Consider the following 9,342-nt stretch of genomic DNA (forward strand, 5'->3'; position numbering starts at 1 on the left):
ACATATTTTCAGGCATAACTTTAGACAAAGACAGGAACTTAATATCCTTGGGGTTCATATTTTCAGACATAACTTTAAACAAAGAAGGGAACTCAATATCCATTTTACATTAGCATCTTAATATCATTATAGTGCACATACTAAAGTTGAAAACTTGGGAAGGGTGAAAGCTGACCTAGTCACAAAGCAAAAGCTATGACAAATAATACTTGCAGATTCAAGTAAAAATAATAAAGATAGGAACTCAATGACATACAAAGCAAAGGTAATGACACACTAAAGGAGAATTCCTTGCAAATTCCAGTAAAATGATAATCTTTTCATAACCCCAAAGGTGCATACAATACTTTTCTAAGCCTGAATAACATAACTAATCTAAAGGTGTCCAACAACACAATGAGACATCTAAGAAAGGGAAACTAGTGCTACTACACTGGAGAGGATAACTATAATTGCTTAAGAAAAATCTAGAACGGGCATTTGATTAACGCAACCAGGCACCTCTTCCCCCAAACGGAGAAGGATGAATGTAGTTGCCAGGAATAGATACTATTTACAAGCTGAAATAGGGAGATTAAATATAGCTTGAAAACTTAACTTTTCTATTTTAATTATTGTTGATCAGATGTAGTACACAGAATATGTAAGTGCCTTAAAATCTGTGAAAAATGGGCACTTTGTGAAATACAGTACTAAAAGAAACTATTCGCAAACTATTAATCAGTATTCACAGATTGGACTCAATTACATACAAAGCTAATACAATGGCACACTAAAGGAGAATTCCTTGCAGATTCCAGTAAAATGATAACCTTTTCAGAACTCAAAGGGTGCATATAATAATCTTCCAAGCTTGAATGACATAACTAACTTAAAGGTGTCCAACAACACAATGAGACAAATAAGAAAGGGAAACTACTACTATTGCACTGGAGAGGATAACTTTAATTGCTTAAGGAAAAGTTAGAATGGGTATCTGATTAATGCAACCAGGCACCTCTTCCCCTAAGTAGAGAAGGAAGAATGCAACACATCAATTAAAATGTTTGGTTACAAATTTACAATCTTGCATAGCTAATATAAAAGTTATAAGGGAATCTATGTATTATTTTATACACATTAGAACATAAAATAATTACGAAAGGAATAATATTTGTATAATTAATTTTTACGTTACTAATATATATATATAACTCTAACCAACAACCAAATGATTCCTAAATATGGGGATCCTTACCAATTTACCATCAATCTATAGTTGGTAGAAAAATAAATGGCCAAAGCTTAAGTATTGAAAAGAGTAAAGTGAAGAAAAAGGAAAAAGATATTTGTCTCACTTTGTTGTATAGTTTTACTGTCCAACACAATTTTGTCAGCAGGAGTCATGACTTGATCATCACTAATTAGAACCATTTTGTACAATCTTAAGAGAAGGATTAGGTGATTTAATTTCTTTCTTTATAGACCTTATCTTTTGAAAATGCAAGCTTGATAGGATCCATTTCAATAGATATTGTTCATCTTCTTTAGAGTTATTGGGTGATAAAGAAGAAGGTGGGATTTTGAGTGTCCTTGTGATTTTGGGAAACTGGTTTGTTAAAGAATTTTTTATGCCTAGAAAAGAAGAGAAAACTTGGGAATAAAGGATTAACCCTATTTATAAAGGTTGGATATTGAAGGTTGCAATGAAAGAACATAGATCCAAAGTTTCCATTTCAATTTCAACACCTAATCACTTTGAAATTCCTCCACCGACATGTTTCTCTCTCAGTTCAATTTCAAGTAATAACCACTCACGGGTTACACATATATTCACATATATAAGCTAATGTGTATTACAAAAATCAAGAACATAAAAAAAATTATAGTGCATCCACTCTTTAAAAACTCCAAAAGAAAAAAAATTAAAGGAGGCATTATGGGTTCAGTAAAGATTTCAGCAATGTTCTACATTTGTAAGATTTTTATGTCAATATGTTTGTTACCATCAGCTTATGCTTCATCTTGTCAATGCCCATGAACTCTTCCTTATCAACCTTACCAATAACCTAGTCCATCTGGTGCTACTCCGCACCCACTACATCCTCCAAAATATTCATCATCATCACCCTCATCCGCCTAAGGCTCCCGGTAGGCCTCTTTGGTATTTCACCCTAGGTGACTAGATTTCCACCTAGAATTTTACCACCTATAGTCAATCCTTTCGTAGTAATCCCTCCAAAATAATATAGCCTAAAAACTTAACATTTCAATAAAAGAAGAAAATTCATAGGTTTTTGGCTATCACAACCCACTCAAATATAATCTATCATAATTAAATAGTGTCTATCTCAATACTAACTGAAACTTGACCTGTCAATAAAGAAGGAAAAAGTGAAAGAAAGGAAATGAGACACAAGGAGAAGATTTAGTTGCAAACTAGGTAGAGTATTAGTTCCAACAGCATATCTTGAGTGTTGAAACATAATACTTGGGGAAAGTCAAAATAATTATGAGATTATTCACTTCTCTTCAGTCAAATTTTGAAAGAAAACAAATTACAATAAAATTGAGTTCCCAATAAAAGATAGGTGAGATGGGCATATTTCATTCCTTACAGGCAATTAACCTATGTTTACCTCCTAGGCACCAATAAATATTTAAAATCCAGATCAAAACAAAGCAATCAACTATAGAAGCAATAAGAGGTGCAATAAGAGGTAGTTTATGACCAGTGGAATTCCCAACAAGCATCTCTAATAATTTAAATTTAAGGTTTGAGAGAATTATTTATTAAAAAAAAAAGAAATATCTTAATATTTTGGAAGCAGATGACTTATGCTCAAACATAACAAATTGAAGAAGTAAAGCTTTCTAGTCTCACCCAAGAAATCATAAACGACTTATCATTAATGCTCCACACTCTGTTCCATACAAAGAAAGAAAGAAAGAAACCATTAATAAAGAACAATATAGCACAAACATGACTTACTTTTGCAATTTGGGTATCTGCCTAAACTTCTTTCTCTGTCGTTGTATGAGTTGCAATAAATATCTCATTCTTTGATGGTTCCTCATTATTTTTTTTGGTCACACGCTACAAATTACAACAATTTAAAGTAAAAATAGACATCTATATGTTATGAAAAAGTACAAAAAAAAATAAAAATAGATTTTTTTTAGAAGTGTCTACTAAATCTTACCAACCCCATGCGTACTCTTGCAAAATTAATAGGTCATATTCAATGCCTCAACTTTTGTTTATTTCGTTTGAGAATTTGGCTCGCTCAAGTCCTAAAAAAGGAATAGAAGTTAAATATGTCAAATATGTCAAGAGTACATATGCATTATTTTAGTCTCACTTGAACAGTTGTAAGCTTCCAATACTCGATCAACTAACGTAATTGAACTTCTGAAATATCATCGGGACGTTTTGCTTGAATTTCTTCAATAGTAAGTTTTTTATCAAAAACATCTCTATTTAACATCTTTCTTCTGTCGCCTCCAAGCATCTCAAAGACCTGTCATTGCCCACTTCTGTCCTTTATTTGGAATCAAGAACTTTGACAATGCAAAACAAATATATTAAGCTTCGGTTAGTAAACATAATGCATATACACTATCAAATATTAATTTTTATTACATTGGTATAATTTCATATGCGTTTTTTAATTTCATCTAGAATAGTATGCCAACTGGTGTACATCAAGGAGATAAATTTAGGATTCCTTGCAACTGTTCCTATGAAGTTGCTTAAATTAGAAACTTCCTTGCCATTTGGTCCAACTGTTTGTCCTAAGTCAAATGTCACCACCTCTTTTTTATCTAAATTTCTTGTGTGAATTTTCATGCATGTTGTTAACATTTTTCATCTGTAATATCCCTAGATTGATATAACAACCAAGAAATACAAAATGTAAGGAGTAATTAAATTATAGGATTCAAGACATACCATTTGTACCACAATCAACTTCCATATCCTCATTATTATTTAACCATCTTGCAGGATCATTCAATCCTTTATTACGTTTATGTAGATCTTCAGTGGGCAAAACTCTAACATAATCTATTTTATGAAAATCATGTTCTTTTTTACCACTTACGTGTATCCCTTGTTTTTATAGAAACTAATCAAGACTACTTGATGGTAGGACTGACTTCTTCTTCACCTATTTCTAGTTTTCAAGATCTTTAATAGTATTTTGTTTCTCTTGTTCAACTTTTGCTCATCCAATGATATCTGAAGTATTAACATCAACCTTTGAAAATCCTTGGAACATGAAGTTGTACAAAGGTAATTCAACTCCTTTCTTTTTAATGGGATCTCCAAATTGAGGTTGAAATATCTGCTGCTTGTTTTGTCCTTTTCTAGTGGTCAAATATAAATTATTAATCTCTTTCCTTGAAGATGATTGGACCATTGACTTGCAAACAGTAAATATACTTTTTCCTTATTGTGCAATGGACCCCTTAAAATTCTTTCTTTTATGTTTCATCGACACCTGGGCTTTTCTAACTTTATCATTGTGTTATTTTGCAAGTTGTTCTCTCTTAATCTTATATTCCTTGATCAGTTCAATACTTGAACGATATTGAGTATCAGAATTCATATTCCTTAAAGCACTTTTCACTTTGTTCAGATTCGAAACTTTTTTCTTTAGAGTTGTTGCCTACTTTATCTTACTAACTACAAATAGAGGAAACATGGCATATGAACACTCCCAGAGTATTAGTTTACACAAATGATATAGTTCGAACAACGTAGCAAGCATGTCAATAACAATAATTCAGCACCATCATGTTAGAATTGGCTACTAAATCAACACTAAGCAAACATTAGATAACAACTAAAGAAAATATTTTGTACAGCTTATTCCCATCATCAATAAAACCATTTCAACTTATAACAAAGAAATTTTTCTCTAGAGCTCTTGATGCTACAATAGACTGAAGATACAATTCAAAACGCTGCAGGTACTAGAGAAAGTCAATAGGAGAAACCCTAATTTCGTAGATCAAAAACCAATTTTGCAGATATAGAGAAAAAAAACCAATGTAATTTTTGATAGAAACTCAACTCTTCAATCCTTGAAAATGTTGTGCTTCAATCTGGGATTAAAATAGCAATTGAGACTGAATATAAGCAGTAAAAAAGAATATGATAATAAATATTTATTGTTTAATAGTAGCAATCAGAACTTTCTTTTGGGTGTGCTATCATTTCTCTTCAAAATATTATGGGTTGACCATATTGTGATAGTGTGTGTACTGGCCTAAAACCCTTGACAAAGTTGCTCAAAAATCTGGTTTATTATGATAGTGTGTGTTTATTCCATTTTCTAGCCGAATGTTTCTGAGAGTTGAGGGTTTTTTTAGCTGAGAGAATTATCTTTTTTAGAGTTAAGTGTTTATGTTTTATGATTTCTTTTTTGGGTAATTTAAAATTTGAGGTATAAAATATATTAGAGGGAATATAATATTTTAGTGTTAAAAATATTGGACGGAATATCATATTTTAGAATAAATTATTAAAAAGTTATAAGGCAACACTTGTAAATTATTATTTTAAAATAATAAAAATATCATATTTTAAAAGTGTAATCATATTTGTAAAAGGTGTTGTTAATTATAAAATGACATGGTAACACTTATAGCCTATTGCATTAAAGACCATGCTTTACAAATATTTTCGAAATTATTGTGGCTTAAAGTTTAAAATTAAGACTACATTTTAAAAGTGTGTCCAAAAATATTTTAGGCAACATTTTACAAGTGTTGTCCAGAATTAGTGTGGCATTAATATTATAGTGCCTAGAGGTACCTGTGAAGTCAAATGCACCCACAGGTGGGGGAGGTGCAGTAGAAGATGGCCTTTTGGCCCTTCCAGAGTCACCTGCGAAGTGACATGGGTGGGCAGGTGGATGATCTGCGTGGGCATATGCCCAATTTGCTAAAACGGGTGACTTTTGGCTCCATAGTTGTAATAAATAGCCCATGGCTATAAATAGTAGCTTTTTCTTCATTTTTAGACTATTTTTTATGCTAATGAACAATTATACACTTGCGAGTGTGAGTGAGGTAGGATTAGCTTAAGTTGAACAATCATTTTAAAATGTTGGTATCTTGGGAGTCCTATTCTCTTGTGATCTATGTAAGATCTAGGTGATAATTAGTATTATTGGATTGAGGATTTGGGATTTAATATACCCTTTGTTTGCTTTTGATTTCCTTCTTTGTGTCTATCTATTTTCTTGTTTATCTACCTTTTCTTTTTAATACTTAGTTTATCTTTGTTTTCCTATTTTATTCTTGTTCTCATAGTTTTTTCCTTATCTCCAAATACTAGAAAATTAGTATGATCCACTTATTTTTCAAGAAAATATTTTCCAAGAAAATATTTTCTTTCATACCAAACACACCCTAAGTCTTTACTTTCTTGCATTTACATATCAAAATGTCTAAATCAACATTTTAACTTCACACAAACACATTTCATCAGAGTTGTACTGTCTCATATATTAAATCAAGATGTGTCCTAGACCTCCTTAAAAACTCAGTTGTACCATTCTCCTAGTACTCAAATTATAACCTAGATATCCTGCTATTTGGTCTGGAAGTTTATGTCAAAATCGATAATATACAACCATATCACTATAATAATATATTTTCAAGATTTAGGATCTGGAACCAATAGATTCAAGTGAGAGGATTAAAATGATAGATTTTAATCAATTAATTGGGAAAAGAAAGTGTATATATAGTTGATTTTATTGAAACACAGTCATAATGGATGAATTACGTTCTAGCATGTATGGGGTAAAATGGGAATGTCAAAAGTGTGGCACCCTAGGTCGGGTAAGTTAAAAGCCTCTTATCGATTCACCGTAGGAACCAACATGGGATAATGGAGGAAAATGCCCTCTCGGTCTAGGTATAGAAAGCACAGGGCTACCAGCTGAAACACCTTGGATTTTTTGGCCATTGAAAATTTCTCAAGCCTTGAGCTCACTCCTTTGATTACGACTGGACCCCCAGAGTCGTAAGGTGTATTGACGACTCATTGGAAGAAGTTGCAACCAAATCAATAAGTTGGTGGTTTGACTATACTCATAGTACAAGTGGATCACTAAGAGCAGTAAGGATATGTTATGAGTCATTAAGTGCAATCATAGGGTGCCCAGTGTATACCCTAATTTGGGTTCTGTGTTAACTAAGACTGGACCCTATGAGTCATAGGATCTTATTATGAATGGGTTAGTTAAGTCGTAAGGTCGGCAGTGTAATGTAATTCGTGTCGAGTAGACCTTGTTGTTGTGAGAATTCTTAATTCATGAGTTGTAGGAAGGGATTTATGTCACCACAAACTGGGGTCCTAGTCATTATCTTGGTTACGACTTATGGTGATGAGTCATAAGGTGTGGTAACGAGTTGATGGTTAACTCATAGTCAAAGGCGACACTTTTCAGTTTATAAGTTAGGGCACTCTAGACATTTTCCACTTGGACCCCATGACTTAAAGCCTTCTTTGGGACTTTATTATCACATCATTCCTAATAAAAAACTCTCAAACTCTCTGTTCAAGTTAAGGCTAGGGTTTCAAATAAGGTGGTTATCTAGGGTTCTAAAGATGCTATCGCTTCTAAATTTCTTGGTGATTTAGGCATATTGCTCTTCCCTCATTGTCTATTTTGTAAAAGCATGTGAATTAAAGTAGTGTTCATGAGATATTGATATTTGGTTTTGAACTATAGGTTGAGGGTTTTTAATATAAATTGCTTAAATGCTTTTTCATGATATTTATGAAACTATTGTTCTTAAATTGATAGTTGGTAAATGCATTGGGATGCGTGGGAATAGTGGATGGAAAGAGGGGTAAAAAGGAATCCCTAAATTGATTATTTGGTATGGAAATCGGTAATAACCTTAACCCACTTGTATAATTGATTTTGGTTTATGTGTTATCACTTGGATTGTCTTGTTTCTTGAAACTAATGCATACTATAAATATTTAAATGGTTAGAAAATAATTATGAAAACCTTATGGGGTATATGGTAATCCCCAAGAGATTTTAATAATGGAGTTTATAGGGTACTTGGTAATCCTCTAAGTATGGGCTAATAAAATTGCTTGCAAGCTATGGCCAATATGACGATACCACTTAACAATGCCTTAATTTTTAACTCTTAAAATTGGGGGTTGGATTATGTGTTCGATATTTTAATTGGGCAATAATGATAGTTGTGTTAGCTAGCCATGAAGGTATAAGTCCAAAGGACTGATACTGGAAAGGCATGTTTGCCGACATGAGGGTTGGTCTTAATGACCATGTGGGGTACAATGGAATTCCCCAAGTGCACATACGTATATATGTGTCATGGAGGATGAAGGGTAAAAGAGAATCCCTAGTCATCTATGATATCTTTAGTTCATGCGGCTAACATGCACTAGGGCCCATTCAGGGGGTAACACTAGATCCATATAGCTCATGGGTAGAATTATGATAGTAAAGCTACACAAACTCAGGTTAAGATTTTAAAATTTCATGCTAAGCTCATTCCCTATCCCAGTATTATATATATGTATATACATGGATATACATGGATGTATACATATGCTTTAGTTTGACTTGGTTTTGAATTAATAGCAATATTTTATCCTTATCCCTGAGTTACATGCTAGTGTTCACTCTGCTAATTATTTTTGGATGTTATATCCCCACGTGATGTAGGAACTGGCCACACTTTTACTTCTCCTGCACATTCACTAGATTTGGGATCAGCCCGTTAGTCATACTGAAGTGGTGAGCTTCTATACTTTGGAAGACTCTATTTCATGCTATGGATTTCTTTATTGTATTTACTATTTCTTTTGGTTTTGGTTTTGGCTATGGTGGGGGCATGTCCTAACTATATCTTATTTGGTATCGATTAGAGACTTTGTCAGACTACTATAGATATAGGTGGTAATGTTATCGATATCGGTAATAGTATCGATATCAGTAATAGTACCGATATCGGTATCGGTATTGGTATTGGTATTGGTTGGTTGTTTAGTTATTTATGGTTGGTTTAGGTTATAAACTTATCATAATGTCTTTAAATTGATATTCTCTTATCTTGTTATATGTTCAGAATTTATCCAACATAGGGTGTAAAGAGGTCAATGGTTGGGTATTAGGGGTAGTCTCCGGTCCTGGTTGGACTTGTGATACCAACACGGACAAGTTCGGGTCTTGTTCGATTGGTATCAGATCTCTAGGTTCATGGTCAACTGGCTGTACACAAAACTGTGTCATGTAGAGTCTTTTTTATGAGTATGTAGCTCGTACACTTATAAGGGAGAGGTGACGAGTCATTTAGGAA

Source organism: Capsicum annuum, unplaced genomic scaffold (genome assembly GCF_002878395.1).
Source record: "Capsicum annuum cultivar UCD-10X-F1 unplaced genomic scaffold, UCD10Xv1.1 ctg2754, whole genome shotgun sequence".
Lineage (NCBI taxonomy): Eukaryota > Viridiplantae > Streptophyta > Magnoliopsida > Solanales > Solanaceae > Capsicum > Capsicum annuum.